This window comes from Lathyrus oleraceus, chromosome 3 (genome assembly GCF_024323335.1).
Source record: "Lathyrus oleraceus cultivar Zhongwan6 chromosome 3, CAAS_Psat_ZW6_1.0, whole genome shotgun sequence".
Taxonomy (NCBI): domain Eukaryota; kingdom Viridiplantae; phylum Streptophyta; class Magnoliopsida; order Fabales; family Fabaceae; genus Lathyrus; species Lathyrus oleraceus.
The window spans coordinates 346,864,088-346,876,189 of NC_066581.1; positions in this window are offsets into that span (position 1 = coordinate 346,864,088).

Below are 12,102 nucleotides of genomic sequence, written 5' to 3' on the forward strand. Positions count from 1 at the left end.
GATAAAAAAGTAATGATGTGGAACCAACAAAAAGTGGAAAGTAACTTAGGTTGATTTTTGTAAGAAACTATGTTCTGTAAATAAGCATGAGCAAGATAAAAGTAATATATGATTGTCACAGGTTTAGTTGAGTAGCAAATAAGAGTAGAACAATGTTAAACAAGGTGATTGAGTTCAATAATAAAGAGTATGTTGGACAATGATCCATTAATATAACTTTGTCATTTATGTGTGCATGATGTGTTGTGTCATGCCAGAAAATGACAAAAAGTGGTATAAGGGGTATCTCTATATCATCAAAAGCGTATACTTTAGGGCAATCGAACAAATCTCTAAGCATCAATTGTAACCCTAAAGCATGTCTGATTTTATTATGAAAATCCTTTATGGTTCTAGCCACTTATCTCTAAGAAAGTTAATCTAGTGAATATCTTTATCCTACTATTTTCAATCACTTTTACTATGAAATTTTATTGTTGTTGGATCACTCATAAGAACAAACTTGTATCTTTTTTTTCAAGTTGATCAATCAAAGAAGCAAATTTATAGCAATTTAGCACCTGACAAAACAAAGTATTAACAACACATCACTTAACATAAAAACTACATTATATTCACTTATCATTGCTCAACAAACAAAGGTTTAGCTCATAATGAGCTTATTACATACAAATATACTGATCCTTAAGTTATTTATTCTCAAACACTTAATAGAAAATAAATAACAACCTAAGAGCAACGTATTTTCTTCTTGCAATGGATAATCACCAGGAGATAGCTCCGTCGTGCTATGACTCAGCAGTAGACACATGAAATGGTGAAAAGAAGAATCTCTATTTTCACTAAACCCCCTTCTTCAGTGGTTTCTTCTACATGAGTTTTTCTCTAAAAGTTGTTGAACTGTTTTTCTTCTTCAAGAGTTGCTTTTATAGTTGCTTCAGTCAGGGCTTTGCAACTTCTCTTGGATCATGGGCTTGAGAATAAATCAAATAAATTCCAAAAGATAATTATCAAAGTTCTCTCATTTTCCTTCCTATTCGTACAACATTAGAATCAGATACAAACAATGGTGGGGGACAAGGTGTAGCTTGGCAGAGTGGTGGCATATAGGAGCAGGCGACGATGTCCTTTTTGCTACATGACGCACTTAATGGTTGTACTACGTACTACATTTTGTCTTCTAGAACCTTTGTTCTTACCCTTTCAAATCAACTCTCATAACGCCTTTGTTCTTATCCTTTCAATTAAATCTCCTTCCAATTCAAATTGCTGTCACGTATGCCCTAAGAATACAATTGTTGGTTCTCTTTTTCTCCTAGTTGCTTTCAGCCTTCTGCTTTCCTTTTACTACCAAATGATGTCCCAGGTTGTGTGTGTGTGTGTGTGTACTCTTCTTGATGTTGTATGTCATGTAAGTACTCTTATCCTATGGTCCAAGAGTTCATTTCTTTCAATTTCAAAAATGGGAATTGACTATTTTGATTTAGACTTTTTTTGTTGATTTTGAACTTGAGGCTTACACATGCATTTTTATTATAGATAAGTTTTTCTAGAGGTTCTACCTTTTAACTTGCACTACGCCAAAAAGCGCTTTTAACAGCGCATCTTAGACAGCGCTTTTAACAGAAAGCGCTGTCTAAAGTTAAAATTAAAATAAAGCGCTGAAAATGTTCCAAGAAAATACTAAAAGCGCTGTCTAAGGGGGGGTCTTAGACAGCGCTTTTTAAAAGCGCTGTCTAAGACCCCCCCTTAGACAGCGCTTTTTGGAAGCGCTTTTTAATATAGACCTTAGACAGCGCTTTTGATAAAGCGCTGTCTAAAGTCTTTAAATTAAAAAAAAAATTAAAAAACAAAAGCGCTGTCTAAGGTGGGGTTTAGAAAGCGCTTTTGGAAAGCGCTGTCTAAGGCATACCTTAGAAAGCGCTTTCCACAAAAGCGCTTTCTAAGGTCTAATAAAAATAAAATTTCAGACCTTAGCGCTTTCGTTTTCTGTTCATTTGTTTTCCCTCTTCTTCACTCACGCAGTCGTAACCTTCTTCTCCTCAGTCTCCAACAGCCATAACCTTCTTCTCCAAAACACGACATCACGCATATCACCCTATTTTCCTTCAACTTCCGAAAACCCTAGTTTCTGCCTTCAAGGGTCCCTCCGCCGTCACCCGCCGCACTCGCCTCTCACCTCCGAACCTCCGCCGTCACCCAAACAATCAAAGGTTGCAGCGCAAGGAGACACTTGAATACGGTACGTTCTGCTCTAATGCACTTCCTCTTCTTCCATTGTCAATTACAATAAGAAAAATTAATGAACTCAGTGGGATTTCTGTCATAGAATGAAGTTAGAATGTTGGAGTGTTCTTGGATTTGTTACTGCAATAGTTTCTTTCTTTTATACTTGTTGCAGTTGTATGTTTTGCCTATGTTAATTGCTCTGCTTGAATGGACCCGTTGTTGTTTATTATAGCCTTGTATGTGTGCAATTAGATCCATGGCTGAACGTATGTGTATGGGTTGGTGTTAGCATATGGCTGCCCTGTTTCAAGATACTTCTTTTTCGTTTTTATTGTTTTTCTTGTGTTTGTGTGTTTTTTCTGAGCTAGGGTGATTCTATGAGTACCATGTTCAATTTCTAAATTGTTTGGAGCCTCCTTAGGTTTAAAGTTTTTGCAGGCAGTTTATTTATTTGCATGCGCACTTGTGAGACTTTTTAAAGAACTTATGGAAACAACTTATAAGTTATAACATGTCCATAAGTTGTTTTCAGCTTATTTATTTGCATAGAGTATAATAAGTGCTTATGCCTTAAGTACTTATTTATTGGATATAGAGTCTAAATCAAATATTTGAGAATTAAAGTGAGGATTATTACAGCATATAGGATGGTAGAAAGCTCTTCTATTGATTGTATCCTCCACTTTTCAAAATCATTTTCTGTAAAGGCTGCTATGATCAAGAATTGGATCAATCCAAAGAAACATGTGAATGAAGTCATTGTGAGTTTAGCTGGATACTTTTTCACAACAGGATCCTGCACAAAAATTTACAATTCTTGTTATAAAATTGATAATTGAAAATGTTTAGGGTTTAAACTTTAGGTATTTCCCGGTGTATGATTATTGATAATTATACCTGAAAAACTATCCAACCGGCCCATGATAAACAATGTCCAAGCAAGAATATGCAACCCCATGTCCAATTTTGATTTTTTGTTGAAGAGGTGATGTTTTCTTGCATTTGAATAGGTACTTTTTTTTCTTTTTAACTGTGAAAGTGTTGTTCATCTCACTTTCATTCTAAAGTAGGAAAACCATGGATAAAACATGGATCTGTGCCGATCGAATGACCAAAGAGTACGAGAGTGGGGTTTTGGAATTCGTTAAGTATGCTGTTCAACACGCTGAAAACCCCAGACGAATGCATTGTCCTTGCTTGCGTTGTTGTTATATTGGTAAGGTTGACGCACATGGATTGAAATCGCATTTGCTGAGGCATGGAATTGATCAAAGTTATCAGTGTTGGATATTTCATGGTGAGAAAATTAACGAGAATGTTGAATCGAGTGGAAAAAGTAGTACGACCTATGCTTCATACGACAAAGACACGGAAACATACGATTGTGATCGAGTTGAAGAGATTGTAGAAGCACTGGAAGAAGATCTTCATGATTGTCCTGAAATGTTTGAGAGGATGGTAAGCGATGCTGAGAAACCGTTGTACAAAGGTTGCACTAAATTCTCAAGACTTTCTGCGGTATTAAAGTTGTACAACTTAAAGGCGGGTAATGGATGGTCGGATAAAAGTTTCACAGAGTTGTTGGCCCTTATGAGAGAAATGCTACCGGATGATAATGTTCTTCCTAATCGAACCTATGAGGCAAAAAAAATGTTGTGCTCTATTGGCATGAGCTATGATAAGATACATGCTTGTCCTAACGATTGCATTTTGTTTCGTAACGAATATGCAATGTTAACTGAGTGCCCTAAATGCGGTTTGTCTCGATATAAGAAAAGATTATCTCCCGCAAAAGTCTTATGGTATTTTCCGATAATTCCGAGATTTAGGCGCATGTTTCGTAGTGAAACCGATGCAAGACATCTTACTTGGCATGCAGATGAAAGAATTATTGATGGAATGTATCGGCATCCGGCTGATTCACCACAGTGGTCGAAGATTGATAATGATTATCCTGAGTTTGGATCAGAAGCAAGAAACCTTCGATTGGCATTATCTACTGATGGAATGAACCCACATGGTCTTCAAAGTATCTCACATACCACATGGCCTGTGATTCTTATGATTTATAACCTACCTCCGTCGCTATGTATGAAGCGTAAGTACATGATGTTATCTATGTTAATCTCTGGGCCTAAACAACCAGGGAATGACATAGACGTATACTTGACACCTCTGATCGAAGATTTAAAGATTTTGTGGGAGAACGGTGTGGAGGTTTATGATGGATATAGGAAAGAAAGTTTCAATTTGAGGGCGATGTTGTTTGGCACAATTAATGATTTTCCAGCATACGGGAATCTATCTGGGTATAGCATTAAAGGTCAACGTGCGTGTCCTGTTTGTGAAGACGGAACCGATACGATTCGATTGGAACTTTGCCAGAAGAATGTGTTTCTCGGTCATCGTAGATTCTTACATTCTAAACATCACTACCGTGGGTGGAGAAAAGCATTCAATGGAGACACCGAACATCGTAGAGCTCCACCCGCATTGTCAGGTGAACAAGTTTTTGAAAAGGTGAAAGATGTGCGTACTGAGTTTGGCAAGCCTTTTGCACATAAGATTGTGAAAGGTGGGTGGAAGAAAAGGTCGATATTTTTTGAATTGCCATATTGGAAGTCTTTGTACGTGAGACATTTTCTCGATGTTATGCATATTGAAAAAAACGTATTTGAAAGTGTTATCGGTACATTACTCAATATAAAAGGCAAGTCTAAGGATGGCCTTAAAGCAAGGGAGGACATGTTAAAAATGGGAATGAGAACTGAATTAGCACCCGTGAAGAAAGGAAGACGAACATATCTACCACCTGCTGCTTTTACTTTATCTAGAAAGGAGAAAAAAATTTTGTGTAAGTCTCTGAGTGAAGTTAAGGTTCCAGAAGGATACTCATCTGATATCAGAAGACTTGTTTCTATGAAAGACCTCAAGTTGAAGAATTTGAAGACACATGATTGCCATGTTATAATGGAACATTTTCTACCGATAGGTATACGTTCTATTTTGCCTGAAAAAGTAAGAAGTGCCATAACTAAATTGTGTTTTTTCTTTAGGTCAATTTGTAGTAAGGTGATCGATCCCGAGATCTTACCAACACTACAAAAAGAGATTGTAATTACCTTGTGTGAGCTTGAAATGTATTTTCCTCCGTCTTTTTTTGACATAATGGTTCATTTAGTTGTTCATCTTGTGAAAGAGACACAGTTGTGTGGACCAGCTTATATGAGATGGATGTACCCTGCTGAACGGTATATGAAAATATTAAAAGGGTACGTGAAATCCCGAAGTCGACCAGAGGGTTGTATTGTTGAACGATACATTGTTGAAGAAGCTGTTGAGTTTTGTACTGAATATTTGTCTAACGTTCAATCGATTGGACTCCCCAAAGCTCAGATTTTCGACAAAATGGAAGGTAAAAAATTAATTGGGAATAAAATTGTGACAATATCAAGGGATGAACGGGATCAAGTTCATTTGTATGTTCTGCACAATAATAATGAGGTTGAGCCATATGTTGAAATGCACAAGGATGTACTCCGAAGGTTAAATCCGAACAGAAATGAAAATTGGATAGTTATAGAGCACAATCAAAGTTTCATACAATGGTTGAAGGATCATATTTATTTGAAGCGCTCTTCAGATCCTTCTTCGGTAACAGAAAGGTTGAGATGTTTGGCGTATGGTCCAAGTTTGCATGTGTTTTCTCATAGCGCATATTCAATTAATGGATACACATTTTATACCAAAGAACAAGATGATAAGAGTACTATGCAAAATAGTGGTGTCACCGTGCTAGCTGAAGCAATGCATATATCAAGTATGAAGGACTTAAACCCCAAATATGCAAATTTGTCATATTTTGGAGTTATTGAGCATATTTGGGTGTTTGATTACGAGAAGTTTCAGATTCCCATCTTTGGTTGCAAGTGGGTGAATAGTAGTGGCATACGAATGGATAAGTCTGGATTTTTGCAAGTTGATTTTACTAGGGTGGGGTACAAAGATGAACCTTTTATTCTAGCATCTCAAGCTAAACAAGTGTTCTATGTGAATGACCCGATATACCGACCGGAGGTGTTCGGACTATACATATGGAGGAAGGGATTTTCGGCTTTGATTACGACCAAATGATTGGTAATGAAGACTTCATGCAAGTTTTTGGTCATGAAGAAATCGGCGTCAACATTGTCAATACATATATTAGGTAAATCCGGTCTACTTTGTTTTATTAATTAAACAACTTATGTTAATGATGTTTACTTTATGTTAATCCGGTTTACTTTATGTTTCAAAAGAGGTGTTAATGATGTTTTTATATTAGGTTTTTGTATGACAAATTGATGCGCCCCAATGATTTGGACGAGTCATTCGGATTCTTAGCACCCGCGAGCGTCAACTTAGGTTTAATCTTAAGTAGACCGCATACCGTGACGGAGTATGTTCTTCGGATCCTCATGGAGAATAAAGATGCGGAGAAGTTGTTTTTTATACCGTTTAATACCGGGTTAGCATTTCATTCTAAATTCATCTATTATAATTATTTTCCAAGTTACCATCTAACATTTGCCTAATCATTACAGTGGACATTGGTTGTTGCTCGCAATCAATCCTATCCGAGAAATTGTGTATTATCTTGACTCGTTAGGAAATGATTGGACAACATACCCGGATATGAAGGACCTAATTGACACGTAAGTGAGAATGTTCAAAATTTTTCTTAGTTTATGTGAATTGTTCTAATTGCTTCATTTTTATTTTATTAGCGTCCTACAAGCTTTTCGGGCCCAACGAGATATCCAAACCTCAAGGAGGAGCGCCAACCGCATTACATGGATTAAAGTGGCGGTATATTTTTAATTACCACATTTTTTATTATATTAGTGATGACACTTGATAAAACTTAGGATTTATAATCCATATTTTTTTTTCATGTAGTGTCCTCAACAACGTAATCAAATAGATTGCGGGTATTTCGTGTTGAGGTTTATGCGGGATACTCTTGCTTTGGGCCGATTAGTGATTCCCACCGATGTATGTATTTCTAACCTATGAGTTATTTTTATATTTACACATATCTCATATAATTAAATAGTTGGAATTAATTCAAAATATGTTATATTATTATGTAGTACTTTGAGGAATTCAAGTGTGCATTTTATACAAAGGATCAAGTGGACGAAATCAAAGAGGAGTGGTGTCAATTCATGATAGAGCTCAAAGTTTTTTCATAAATTTGTGTAATTAATGTGTACATTTGTAGTATATGTAATGACTTGTAAATGTGTACATAAATTTGTATATATTTTGATACTAATTGTCATTTTTGTAAATGTGTACAAAATTGGTTTGAATTGGTATATATATATATTTGTTAGCCAAAAATTGGTAGAAAAAAGGCCAAAATGGCATGTATAAAATGTGATAACTGTCTGTCAAAATCTGGTTGAAAACAGGTAGAAATTCTGGTTTATAAACCTGGAAAAAATGGGAGGGTCTTAGAAAGCGCTTTTGGCCAGCGCTTTGGCCAAAAGCGCTGTCTAAAGTATACCTAAAAAAATTAAAATAGGAGGGTCTTAGAAAGCGCTTTTGGCCAAAGCGCTGTCTAAGGGGGGGGGGGCTTAGACAGCGCTTTTAAGATTTAAAAAAGCGTTGTCTAAACCTTTAGCAGCGGAGGTTTAGACAGCGCTTTAAAGCGCTGTCTAAGGCCAAAAAAAGCGCTGTCTAAGGTCTTGTTTGGCATAGTGTTGGCAGGATCTCACTTCTAATGATTCCAACCTGTTACTAATGGTGAATACATCTACTTGTTCCTCAAGTTTCGGGAACATGAGTTGTTCCTCTAGTTTCAGGCACATGAATTATTTATCATACACATTGGAATTTTCATTATTTTTGCACACGTTTGTGTGTTTAATTACATATAAAGTGTATCCATTTTTCTAAGTCTTAATCAACAATATTATCCTCTCCTAGACTAAATCTTACCATGAATCCTCATTCTATAATTTAACATAATTCAAACTCATCAAAAGGCTAACTACTAAACTGACCACTAGAGGCGCGAGAGGGATTATCTGAAAATTACAAGAAGGTGCATTGATTAGCTATAAAGACCTTATTTTCAATATTGTCACAGTCCAATCAGAATTGTTTCAAGTCTTTAGAATTTATGCTATTTGGGGATGAAAATGAGTTATTTTCCTTTTTTTAACATAAAAAACTACCAAAAAGAAATATGATACAAAAAACATAATTTCATTCATAACAGGAAATTGAAATAAAAGGATTGTAATGATAAGAATTCAAAATTTGCAAAATGGAAACTTAAAACTTAAACTAGCAAATGATTATAACGATTGGGTTTGGTAAACATATGTCACGACGGAAGCTGTCACACCCCTAAATATAGAGTAAACACAGGTTCCCCACTGTCATTTGGTGAGTAGTGACACACCATTGTTTGTTAACCTATAAAGTTGGAGAAAAAAACCAGTTACGCATGAAGTCTGCTGCTATTTCTAGCAGTTGTGTCCTCCTTCTTTTTCTTACGCGCCTCCTTCTTATTTTCAGCTTCCCCCTAAGATTTTTCTTTTTCTACCTTGGGGGCCTCACTGACAGCTTCTATCCTGACAACTTTGGTAACCTCTTTCTCTTTTGCAGGGCTCTTTTTAACAGGGGTCTTAACTTTTGTAGGATTTTTCTTCTTGTTGGGTGTCTTCTTAGTGTCGCGGCGAGAATCGGAGACCAAACTATTGGATTAACTTGACTCACAAAACATTGATATCACCACCGAACTTTTATTTTTCCAAGGTAAGGGGAAAAAATTCAAAGTAAACTAAAAAATAAACATGCATAACAAATAGTAAACCCAAAAGCAAAGCAAGTAGAGATCGAAGGTACGGGGGTTGGTTATGCTAAGGGAATGTATTAGCACCTTAAGCATTTGTAGTACTCTACAGGAACCTTTTGAATTTTTCTATGTTTTGATTTAAAAGTTGTTTTCATGTTTTTGAATGGGGGCAATAAAAGGGGTAGAAAACATTTTGGAGAGTGTTACTTGACTAAAGGTAAGTCAAAGTTTGAGTTTGAGATGCTTCATGTGTATTAAAGCATGTGAAAGTGTAATTGAAAGTCCATTACTAAAAGTAAGTCAAGGTTTGTGTTTGAAATGTCTCATGTGTACTAAATCATTTTCGAGTATAATTGAAATTCCATTGACTAAAAGTAAGTCAAGGTTTGGTGTGGGTGTTTTAGCTTGAAAAAGGGGTAAGGTTTTGTTTAGGGTAAATGCATGAATGGACAAACAAAGTCAACGAACAAACAATGCATGGCTAAGAAATAAACATAAGATCCTTTCCCTTGGGTTTAGATGCATGAAGATACATAAATTGGTAAGACATGAATAAGCTACTTACATGTTTTTTAGGCATGATGAACATAAACAAGACATGACAAAGGTTTACATTACAAGAGATAACACATGAACAAGTATGAGATGCATGTTAAACATTATGGAAGTTCATGAAGGAAATACTTGAATGAAATGATAAACAATTATGGGTATAACATCACAATCTGAGATAGAATATAAGTGGAATGTCACAAGACAAAATTAAACAAGTGTACATTATTCAATACAAGGGTATCAAACCACATTAAACAAGAGAAGTATTATTTAGCAAGGGTATAAAACCACATTGAACAAATAAGACAAGTATCATAATCAAGATATGTGGCTATCAAGTAAAGTTATGACAAAAGAAAGATATTCAAAATATGGATCATATGAACATGGAATGGATAAAGTAAAACCCTAAATGGACTACTATGCATGCAAGTCCAACAAGAGGCAAGAACATGTTAGGTACAAGCAAGTGGAAACCCTAATCAATTCCTAACCATTCATTCAAATATATTTTCAAGGTGTATCATTTTAGACATGGTGTGAAAATAATCAAGTTTTAACATGTTAAGGATAACAATCAATACTTAAAAGTGTGTTATGATTATACAAGCTTTCAACATCAAGAATAAACAAGAAATGAATCACTTATGAGCCTTAAAAAAACTTAAGAAGTACATGTTTTCCATCAAACAAAAGTGGTGAAATAAATAGTATTTTTTGGATTTTTTGTATCATCATAAAAATAGACATTATCATGAACACATGGCAAAAGGAATGAGTCAAAAATGTTAAGGGATCATGAAATTATGAATTTTTAGACTTGTGAAGAAAAAAATGGAAATTAACAAGTGATAAAAAATAAAACACATTGCATTAGCCATATTCGAACCCACACCCTTGGGGTCCCATGTGCTGCTTGGTGAAAAAATAAAAATAAAAGGTTGGGGAGAGGGGGAATCGAACCCCATACCACTGGGGTGGTGATACATGTGTTAGTTAAAACACGAGCATTAGTATATATTATAAAATGCATCCCATTTGAATTTTCAATGCCAACTCAGCATCATCATCAACCTCGCGCTTTTCTCTCTTTCATTCTTCTTCCTTAATTTTTTTTCCAAATTTTCTATCCATTATATCTCTCATTTCTCAACCATTTTTTATGAAATAAAGATCAAAGTTGCTCATGACAATGCAAGGAATACAATGGTACGGTAGGTTTCAGCTAACACTCAAAGATAAAGATGCATGAAGGCCAAAACCAGACCTGAAACCCTAGGTTTCATGCAAACAGAAACTCACATGAACAATAAGATAAATGACATGTAAGCTAATGATCAATCTCAACACAATAAATGCTACATATTTGCTTCAGAAATCAAATGAAAATGATGCATGTATAATGAGTTGCAAAATCAAGAATAGACCTATTGGAGTAAGGTCCAAGGCCTCTTCAACACTACTTCTAGCTATTGTTTGATGCTTCTCCTAGTGCTTATGAGTTCCTAGAAGATGATTGGAACCTTTGGTTTGCAGAACGCACAAGCCAAATGAGAGAATAGATGTTATGGTTGAAAAGCTCTCAAGAATGAAGTTTTTCTTGGAAAGCTTGGTGTGTGGATAGATGAGGCCTTGACTTCTATTTATAGTGATCCTTGAGGGTTTAATAAGCCTCAAATATCATAAAATAATCTTGTATTGTACTGGTTTGCTTGCTTGATTATTTTTTGTACAAAACACCAAGTGGGAAGCATGGCAAAAGCATGAGGTGCATGAAGTGTTTGACATTGCTTTTTCTGAAGCATAGGGGTTGACTTGAGGTTTAGAGTTGGTGTGTATCAGAACCAAAGCCATTTGGGAGCTCAATGATACTAATTGTTGGATTAAAGTCACTTTACACAAGTGAAAGTGTGACCTTTATACTAAAAATGGAATGATTTATTGTGTAATGGCTTAGTTGCTTGGATAATGACTCAAAAGTGTGTGAAATCTTTTGATTAGAGTGATATTTGGAAGCAAGAAGGACCTGTACTTGGAGATCTTGAAGTTTTGCTTGGATTTTCAATGCAACTTGGCTTGGAACTTGACCTATGAACCACTTCACGATGTTGTCTTCCCAAATTCGATTCTCGTAGCTCAAGCATGAGAAATTCTTGCTCTTGGACATTTTGGAAAGATAAAATCATGATCTACAACTTTCATGTTGAGAACTTTGCTTAAATAAGTTGGGATCATTGTGAAAAATTAGCATGAAGTTGGTCATTTGATTAGGTCAGCATGTTCAAAATTTCACCAAGTGTTTTATCACTTGAATAACAAACAAATCATCCACTTCATGGCCCTATATCTCTTCATCCATGCATTTTTTTGGGTTTCATCTCATAGGAAAAAGTTGAAGTATGAAGCAAGACCTTTAATATTATCATTGTACCAAAGAAAATGGTGGCTTGGATCACAAGTTATGGCCT